The following is a 10,205-nucleotide window of genomic DNA, read 5'->3' as shown; positions in this document are numbered from 1 at the left end:
CATGGGGCAATGCGCAGTAACTCGTTAACGGAGATTTGCCGTGTCCGTCTTCTCGCTGCCTGCACGTGAAGCGATGGGGTAGGAGGGGGAGTTGTCTTCAGTGAAGGCGAGGCGGAGTAACGTTGCGTAGAGACAAAAGTGGACGAAAGAGAGGCAAACTTGCGGCTCCACAACTATAATTATAACGTAACATAGTCTATATCGATATAAAGGATATTGTCACATCTTATATCTCGTATAAAAAAATATCGATATGTTTTAAAAACTCGATATATCGCCCAGCTCTAGGATGGCCTCAGCAAACAACACTGCCCCTGGTGAAATGTTGGTGGTATTGGCCAGCACCACAGGCCCTGGTTTAATGTAGATGGCATCAGCCAGTAGCACAGGCCCTTGAGTATTGTGAACGGCATCAGCCAGCAACACCACTGGCACTTGTGAAATGTGGATGGTTTCGGGCAGCAACACAGGCCTTTGGGTAATGTGGAAGGTGAAGAAAATATAATCTGATCAAACATTATTCAGCTTTAAATATTGTTCAGCTTTAAAGTTACTGTGCAACTGTGTAATAAAAATGTGCTCACGACTTTGGCCTTGAGAGCGATAAGAAGCGATCGCCTCATCCTGCAGGTGCAAGATATCTGCAAGCGAAGAGACTAGAACACCCAAGGCCGATTTCCTTTTATGGAGTTGTTTTTCTGCTAATGCAGCACTTTCCTCACAACCCCCTCCTGTAAGTTTTAGAGAATATATACCCATCCTCACAGCAAATCTTGGGAATCTCCTGATGTGAGCTGTGTTGAGAGGTTGTCTCTGTCTCAATAAAAGTTCACTGATTCCCCATCTGCCGCAGGTGTCCGGTTGTCTTCATTCTCCGCCAGCCTGGTTAAGTCAATTCCTCCTTAACATCTAAAAGAACCTATTTAATGAAGGAAGACGGGTTCACTTTGTGTTTAATATTATTCTATTGCTGTTGTTGTTTTTTTTGTATCCTTCAATTGGCGTCACGAACAGGATCCGCTCCAGGTCAACTGGAACGGATGGGAGGACTTCGGCCGTGGTCTGAGTGAACGGAGTTTGGACAAAAGCTGTGTGCACACAAAAACAAGGTAAGCAGACCTTTTATTTCTGCTATATTGAACATTATAAAAATACTTAGTGTCCAAACTCCTAGTAATTCATAACCAAAATTGTCTGGCTTACTTAAGGCTTGTTGAGAATCAGACAAGTGAATAAGAAATAAGTGAATAAGAGATAAGTGAATAAGAAATAAGTGAATAAGTGAATAAAGATAAGAGTGAACTGAGGTCTGACCACGGTTGCAGCCGACGGGTTGCTCTCCGGTGTCGGATACATACCTCAGTGCAGGTCTGGGACCTTGAAAGGGTTTATTAGTAACGCCTTTCTAAACAAATTAAAAGGTTAAAGGCCTTGAGAATATTTTTTAGTAATATTCTCTAAACTACAGAAGGGTTAGGAAGGCCCAGAGGACTTTATTAGAAAAGATCCTCTAAAACTTAAAAAGGAGAAGTACTGGTTGGAGTCCAAAGGAGGGGTCCCTTTGATCAATAGGAGAAAACGGATCTCTTCTTAAAACCCCGATGATTTTAGTGTTTTAAATGTTTTGATGTTCTGTTTGATATTGGACACACATAAATACACGCTGAATGCTTGCTGTGGAACACTGGGCAGGACAGTTTGGTTCTCCGTTGTTCACAGATTACACAATTAAAGGAACTAGGTTCCTCTTTTGGTTAAAATAATACACCACACATAGAATTTTTTTTTACACATTTATTACATACATAAGGAGGGTAATGAGTGACTGCAGGTAATGTATGAAGTGTGAATGAGACGTGTGAACAAGGTGACAACCAACTAGCACCCCTATCAGGAAGCTCTAGGCAAGGTTACCCGCCAGACTCCGGTTTGGTAGAAGCTTGGTAACACCTGAAGGGATATTTCAGTGCTGACTCACCTTTAAAGCAGCGCCCCAGCTGTTAGTGCCTAACAGAGGCAGAAACCCAGCTGGCCCAAATTCTCCTTTAAAATCAATAAAAGAACACTCCTCCCTTGACAGTAAAATGGATGGAGAATTAGATCGAGAAACTAATGATGATGGTTGGGGTCCCGGTGTTATTCTTAGCACATTGGGAGAACAATTAACATGTGTTGAGACAGTCATCAACTCCACACACCAGCCTAAAGAAGCAAAAAAGCAGAAAGAGTCATTGAGGAAAACAGCTGAAAGGTTAATGAAAGAAAAGGGAAAGGACGAGGGGAGTAGTGGTAACTGGGGAATAATTTGGCAGAATAAGGCTATGCAGGCAAAAGAGAAAGAGGAAGAAGCCAACTCAGCAGCAGCAGGTGCAGGTGTGATGAGCGGGGTGAGACACAGAAAGGAAGCAGATAAGCACGCAGGCCGCAAAGCTAAATTTAATCACTGGGTGTGTTTATGGGAAACTGCAAAACCACACATGAAGAAAAATAGGTCTCAGCCACCTCCCTATTCTGCCTCAACTCCTCCCTCAGCAGGCATATATCCGGTACTTAATATCTCTGGTGGAATAATGACTATTGGAGAAGAACCGCCCGTAGCTCCAACTCCCATAGATACCAAGCATTTTTGCCCAGGAAGCTCCTCTCTGTCGGCGACATCCTCAGCTAGTAGTAGAGCCCCCTCTTCTATGTCCCATTGTTTTGGAACCGGATCTGAGGGCCTAACTGACCCCCCTGCGAGCGCACCATTTGCGGTTCGAATGAACAGACAGGAACCCACTGAACAACAATTAACTGATCAAGAAGCAGCATTACGCAGCTGCTTAAATGAACATAGGTCAGTGGTCCAGGTGAATAATCGTGTTGCGTCAGCCCCTCTTTCCCGGTCCAACCCCTTTGCCAGCACTCCTTGACTCTCCCTACTGGGGTTGTACTTCCCTGCTCTGATGGGCCAGAGGGAGGTGGTCAGTTTCTGCTGCAACCCTCCTCCTGTTTGGCGGACTCTGCTGACATCTACTGGGCATTATTGGAAGTTGAAACACCTGCTGAACCAGGAGTTTGGACTGCTTTTCAGCAATGGCGGCCGTGGCTCTCACTCCTACATCCTTATGTCCCTCCCCCTGACCCACCTCATGTTACACTGTTTTATGACAGGCATGACACCACCTGGTACCAGCACATGTTCCAAAAGCAGTGTGAGGGGCGGGCTTGGTCTCTGAACATGTCGTGCATTTTTGCGGCACCGGAGGGAGTGGCAGCAGCGGTTACTTTTACAACAGATCAATTACAGTGGTACATGATGTCTGATGAGGCAGCTCCCCATGTGTCACTGGCCTTACATCCTGGACACCAGGCTAAGGAGCTGGGTGGAATGGTTAAACGTTCCCTTGCGGCCACTGACTGGACACCTACAAAACTCCCACAGGTTTTGTTTTCTCCATCTACCAAGACATACCAAATTTTAAATGATTGCTTTAATTCCTCAACACTGCAACATGGAGTGGTCAGCGGGTCACATGGAAGAGAACACACAGACCACTGTGATGCTGCGCCTTTACTCGACTCTCTTCCAGATTGTTTGTGGTCCCTTGGACCCACAGATGTAGGTTTAGTTGATGTGGAGCCAGTCTCTTTTCAACTGTCATCTGCTACCCCTTTGTGGCAGCCTCAGTACCCACACAGACCGGAGGCTGAGGCTGGGATTGCAGAAACAATTTCTGGTTTGGTCACTGCCGGTGTCTTGGAGCCCTCCTGCTCTAAGTGGAACACGCCCATCCTACCCGTTGAGAAAAAAGGCACGGGGAAGTTCAGAATGGCACATGATTTGAGAAGGATTAATGCCTTACTTGGCACTCCTACTTTGCCTGTGCCTAATCCTTATGTTGCCTTGACCAACCTCCCACCATCTCATGCCTGGTTCACCTGCATTGACTTGGCTAATGCCTTTTTCTGCCTCCCACTTCGTGAGTCACTGCGTGACATTTTCTCATTTACATTTAGAGGCCGACAATGGCGTTACACTCGCTTACCACAGGGATTTGCCCTCTCCCCAGGACTGTTTAATCAGTGTTTGAAAGAACTTTTACAAACCAGCCCACTACCATCTGACTGTATGTTAATACAATATGTGGATGACCTTTTGCTGTCTGCCCCCACGGCTGACATCTGTTTGGAGGCCACCAGAGTGGTACTTCACCACCTGGCCAACATAGGTTTTAAAGTGAGCAAAAACAAACTACAGATTGCAAGAAAACAGGTTTCTTTTCTAGGCCGCATGGTCTCACAGTCCGGTATTTCCTTGTCCCCAGAACACAGGAACTCCATTTTGCACCATCCTAAACCTCTAACTGTAAAAGACATGTTGTCATTTTTGGGCCTGACTGGTTACAGCAGGACCTATGTCCCAGACTATGTTGGCCTTACTTCCCCTTTGCGCGTTTTGGTAAATGAACAAGGCATGAGAAACCTCTCTGCTCCCCTCTCATGGACTACAGAAACAGAACAGGCGTTTATAAAGTTAAAACAACAGCTTTCTGTCGCCTCTGACCTTGCTGTGCCAGATTATGCTTTGCCTTTTCATCTTGATGTTTCTGGAACCGGAACCCATATCAATGGTATCCTGTTCCAGAAAAAAGGGGGAGAGAGAAAAGTGTTGACATATGTAAGCGTAATGCTTGACAACACTGAAAAACGCCACCCACCGTGCACACAACACGTTTCTGGACTTGCAAAAATCATTCAGAAAACAGCACACATAGTGATGAACCACCCACTAAAAATTTTGACATCACACAGTGTGGTGGCCTACGTCTCCTCACAGGCCTTCACACTCACTTCACTCAGGCAGAGACGCCTCAGTACCATTTTGGAAGCACCACACATCACCTACTCACATGAAGGCATAAACATGGCTGATCACATGGGATCAGGGGAACCACATATGTGTGAAGAGGTTGTGCAGGTACAGGAGAAAATCAGGCCAGATTTGCAGGCAGAACCTCTAATGGATGCAGAAAAAGATTGGTTCACAGATGGATGTTGTTTCAGAACTGAAAGTGGAATGTTGAAGGCTGCATGGGCAATAGTGGAACAGACAGACATGAGATGGAAAACAGTGAAAGCAGAGCAGTTGACAGGACAACAGTCTGCACAGAGAGCTGAACTGAGAGCGGTGATTGAAGCCTTAAGGATGGGAAAGGGACAGAAAGTGAATATATACAGTGATTCAGCTTATGCTGTGGGAGCAGTGCATGTGGAGCTCAAGCAGTGGCTAAGAGCTGGTTTTTTGACAGCCAGCGGAAAGCCTATTAAACATGAGATAGAAATGAGGGAATTAGCGGAAGCACTGTTGTTACCTGTTAAGGTGGCAGTGGTAAAATGCAAAGGACACAGTGCCGGATTGGACTTAGTGGCATTAGGTAACAAACAGGCCGACTTAGTAGCTAAGCAGACAGCTGGTTACTTACCCTCCCTGATTATGGTAATGGACCCAGAAGCCACACCCCCTCCAGAAAGACCACCCATACAACTAGGCCTAGCCACAATCAGAGAGTTACAGGACAAAGCCAGCCCCCAGGAAAAATCATTATGGGTAACAAGAGGGGCCACAAACACAGATGTTTGGCGTGGCCCAGATGGAAGGCCCATTCTACCGCCAGGGGTCAGACAGACAGCAATGGAAGAGGCACATGGAGTGGGGCATGTGGGACCTGCACAAATGATGAGGAACTTAGCCGCCTGGTGGCACCCTTATCTAAAAGACATGACAAAATACATGGTTAAAACCTGTAAGGAGTGCAACCAATTTGGAATCAAGCCCGCCTTCAAGCCAATAGCAGGGTACTTCCCCATCCCACTTTGCCCAGGGAAAGAAATAATCATTGATTACACAGACATGGTGGACAGAGTAGGTAGTTACAGGTACCTGCTGGTGGCTGTGGATGCATTTTCAGGTTGGCCAGAAGCCTGGCCGACAGCAAGTGAAAACAGTAGAACTGTGGTGAAGTGTCTGATTAATCATTATATACCACAGCATGGGTTTCCCGAGGTCATAAGGTCGGACAATGGTTCACATTTCAGGAACCACGATCTGCAGAGGGTTGAAGCCGCATTAGGTTTGAAACATAAGTTTGGCTCAGTTTACCACCCCCAATCCCAGGGGAAAGTGGAAAGGATGAATCAAACTCTAAAAACTAAATTGGCTAAAATCTGTGCACAGACCAAATTAGATTGGGTTAAGGCATTGCCTCTTGCATTAATGTCCATAAGATGCTCAGTAAATCAAACCTCTGGTTACACTCCATTTGAGTTGGAGCATGGCAGGCCTTTTCCTGGCCCCTCCTCTCGCCTGTTAATGTCGGATGAAGCTGATTCAGACCTCGATCCGAGGACATATTATAACATGCTCCGCAGTTTTGTTGCCCAGTATTCCTCACAGGTCGCTGAAAGAAACCAGCAAGAGCAGAAAGAGGCGGCTACACCTGGAATGGACTACGTCCTCCTGAAAGTCACAAAGAGAAAGTGGGCTGAGCCTCGCTGGACAGGCCCTTACCGCATAACAGAGCGGACCTCCCACGCTGTCAGGCTCGAAGGGAAAGGTGACACCTGGTTTCATTACACACAGTGCGCTGCTGCCACCGAACCAGGAAGAACCTTGAGAGAGGTGCAGAAGGACCTGTCAGAAGGAGCTGCAACAGCATCACCAACCACTTGAGGGAGCCAAAACTCAACCTACAAGCCGGCTGGTTACAAAAGGGGGTGTTCTTCATACTGAACTAAACATTTTTATTTTTCTATTTTTAACATGTTTTATGACTTTGCTTTTATATTGGCTTGAGTTTTTAAGATTTACATTTTACATTGCAATAGTTTTAACCGCTGAAAGCTCATTTAAAGTTGTGTCACTGATACTTTTTGTTGCTCTTTAACTCCTAGAACACGCCCTTGGCGAGGTGGGGGGAACTGGACCACCTTTCTGTGCCCCATCATCCTCTATTAGAAGACATCCAAGCTAAGTAAACATGTCTTGGCCCTTTCCCCCTGAAATGACAGGCAGGCAAAGATGTTGCGTCTTTGTTTGCTTCCTGGCCCTGGGTCTCATTCCCATTGGCATAATCCTGATCTGTGAAGGGCCCCCGACACTTCCGACACCTTCAAGTTCAAAAGCTTCGCCCCCTTCTGACAGTCCCAATCTGACAAATGTAGCCCCTAGGGTCTTGCCCACCACTTCCTCTCCAGTTTTGCCCATGCCCGATCCATTTAGAAAGAAACGAGACACGGTTACCTCCTGTACCCCAAGTACGACTAGAATGATTACTCTCTGTGTCCCCAACAATAAAAGTTGGGTAGTCGAAATAGATTTCGCTAGCTTCCCAGTCACTCCCGTCACCAAAGACCAAGGGGGGGATCTTTTTAACCTTGCAGTACATCTCTCCTCCTCAGTGTGGTATATAACCCTGGGAGGTTGGCATCAGTGGAAGTGGTCCAGTTTAGTGTCAGAAACGGACCTCGATTGGTCCAAGCACTCTAGGGGTCAGGCTTTGCACTGGAGAAACCAAAATATGCTCAGAATAGCAAAAAAACCGGATCTTTCAGGCTTAATTTTTACCCTAAAGGATCTGGCCTTGACCTCCTGTCAACAGTTTATACTTGCCCCTTGGACTGATCGCACCGCCCTGTATTGGCAAATGGAAATATGCCCTAGCGTTGGTGCAGCTCCAAGCTCTGTAGTCAAAGATGATAACCCCACCTTTAATGGCCCTCCGGTGACATATACAAACGGGGGGAGAAACGGCCGAATACGCATTGTAGACACAAATAAAATGTCTAAAGATGACCTCTTCCAAATTCTAACCGGTATTTCTGGAGCAACAAACAACTGGTTACTACTAGCTGAACAAGCTGCTGACAAGACGGCTTCCGACTGCATAGTGTGTATGGGAGCCCGCCCCACTTTAAGGGTGGTACCGGCGCCAGTCAATAGTGCATGTCTCCTGCATCTTATGAACAATACAAAACGAGGTCATTGCTCATATCTGGAAAACCACTTTCCTAAAACTCAACGCTCGGTCTCTAATAAACCACCTTTCTTTTCTTCAGATGTAGCTGTGAACAATTTCACTTGTATTAACCTGACTGGCAATGCAGTAAAACTAGGTAGCTTGAACTCTTCTTGGTGCACTGAGATGACGGTTATGAAACCAAACTTCCGACCTACGGCTAGGGCTGATTTGTGGTGGTGGTGTGGCAATAACAAGTTATATGATGGTTTCCCTCGGGATGCGTCAGGTCTTTGCGCTCTCATAACTCTTATTTTACCTGTTTTAGTCACTCCAGTAGATCTCTCTATAGAAGTACACGAAGTTGGCCTCCCATCCTCCTCTGAACGCCGCTCTAAACGTTCTCTAATCCCAGGTTCAGCTCACAATCCAACCTATATTGATGCTGTAGGTATACCCCGTGGGGTCCCCGATGAATATAAACTGCGAGACCAGGTTAAAGCAGGATGGGCCTCGATACTTTGGATGGTTGAAATAAATGCGAATGTAGACAGAATTAACTACATTCACTTTAATGTGCAACTGTTGGCTAATTACACTCGAGATGGTTTTGAAGCTGTGCATGCACAGTTATCTGCCACTTCCCTAATGGCTTTCCAAAACAGGGTCGCAACGGATTTTCTCCTCGCAGAAAGAGGCGGAGTCTGCAGCCTTTTTGGTCAGGAGTGCTGTACCTATATCCCCAATAACACAGCTCCTGATGGTTCCCTCACTAAAGCTATTACTGGTCTCACAGCTCTTACTGTTAAAATGAAGGAACACTCGGGCGTTGATACTGCCATGTGGGACTCTTGGCTTAACATGTTTGGCAAATATAAGGCCCTTGTAGCTTCCATCCTAGTTTCCATCTCAGTTTTTGTTGCTGTCCTAGTCACCTGCGGTTGCTGTTGTATTCCATGCATTCGATCCCTCTTCCAGAGACTGATTGTTACAGCTCTCACTCCTGAGGATAAGGATCTCGCCCGGCAGATGCCTTTATTGGCTGGTCAACTTCCCACCTCCTCGCCAACGGATGATGAAAACTCTGATCGTGAGGGTGACGAACATTATCGTCTTTCTCTTGTTTAAATGCTTCTAGAATGGTTGTTTCTCTGTGGTGTTTTGTATTAGGCTTGTTATTAATTGTTTCCCTCACCCACTTCCTCTTGAAGGATATATCTGGTTGAACTGTGTCTGGTCGGGTTGTGAGGGTTAAGCGATGTTCTCAGGGTCTCCGGACTTAAGCCTGAGCGAATGTGTACTCCCACCACTGGATATAAATTGTTTTTTTTTCCACACCCCTTCCTCACGTTTTACCATATTCACTTTTGAATGTCCTTAGCAGTTACCGTTCTGGGTTTATTTTACGGTTGATTTATTCTTTCACATTTTCACGTTTATATCTCACATTATTATAGTATACTCTGTACTCTCCACATTTTTATCATTACTTATGCTTTCTGGTTGCTGGGTTACAGGAACTGTTAATCTTGTGTCACTACCCTGGTTGCACTGACTCGTTGTATCCTTGTGTGCAGGACAGCTGTTACTGCTTTCGTCGGGAACCGAGACTGCTTGCAGCCGACCCCTGGGCAGGGTGGTGCCTGGACTCTTTTCTCCTCATCTGCAATGACAGATAAAGACAAATGATAAGACCCGAGGAGTTTTTCGAGCCAGGCTTCGACACGTCTCTGTGTTCCTTTGAATGTTACTTATTTTTGTGTGTTGACCCATTTAAGATGGGTCAAAAGGGGGATTTGAAGAAAATATAATCTGATCAAACATTATTCAGCTTTAAATATTGTTCAGCTTTAAAGTTACTGTGCAACTGTGTAATAAAAATGTGCTCACGACTTTGGCCTTGAGAGCGATAAGAAGCGATCGCCTCATCCTGCAGGTGCAAGATATCTGCAAGCGAAGAGACTAGAACACCCAAGGCCGATTTCCTTTTATGGAGTTGTTTTTCTGCTAATGCAGCACTTTCCTCACAACCCCCTCCTGTAAGTTTTAGAGAATATATACCCATCCTCACAGCAAATCTTGGGAATCTCCTGATGTGAGCTGTGTTGAGAGGTTGTCTCTGTCTCAATAAAAGTTCACTGATTCCCCATCTGCCGCAGGTGTCCGGTTGTCTTCATTCTCCGCCAGCCTGGTTAAGTCAATTCCTCC

General features: G+C 45.9%; 2 long non-coding RNA genes across 2 annotated transcripts; one reads left to right on the top strand and one right to left on the bottom strand.

Moving 5' to 3' along the window:
• Positions 1-487: 487 nt before the first annotated feature.
• LOC309704049 lies at positions 488-1,282 on the top strand. Its single transcript, XR_014276130.1, has 2 exons — positions 488-885; positions 1,015-1,282. It is a non-coding gene; the product is annotated as an uncharacterized lncRNA (long non-coding RNA).
• A 222-nt stretch (positions 1,283-1,504) lies between these two features.
• LOC309703988 lies at positions 1,505-7,633 on the bottom strand. Its single transcript, XR_014276098.1, has 2 exons — positions 3,007-7,633; positions 1,505-2,604 (listed from the first exon to the last, which is right to left on the bottom strand). It is a non-coding gene; the product is annotated as an uncharacterized lncRNA (long non-coding RNA).
• Positions 7,634-10,205: the final 2,572 nt, after the last annotated feature.

The sequence above is a fragment of the Aulonocara stuartgranti genome, assembly GCF_965226115.1.
Source record: "Aulonocara stuartgranti genome assembly, chromosome: 1".
Classification (NCBI taxonomy): Eukaryota; Metazoa; Chordata; class Actinopteri; order Cichliformes; family Cichlidae; genus Aulonocara; species Aulonocara stuartgranti.
This window is presented reverse-complemented; position numbering and strand designations above follow the sequence as displayed.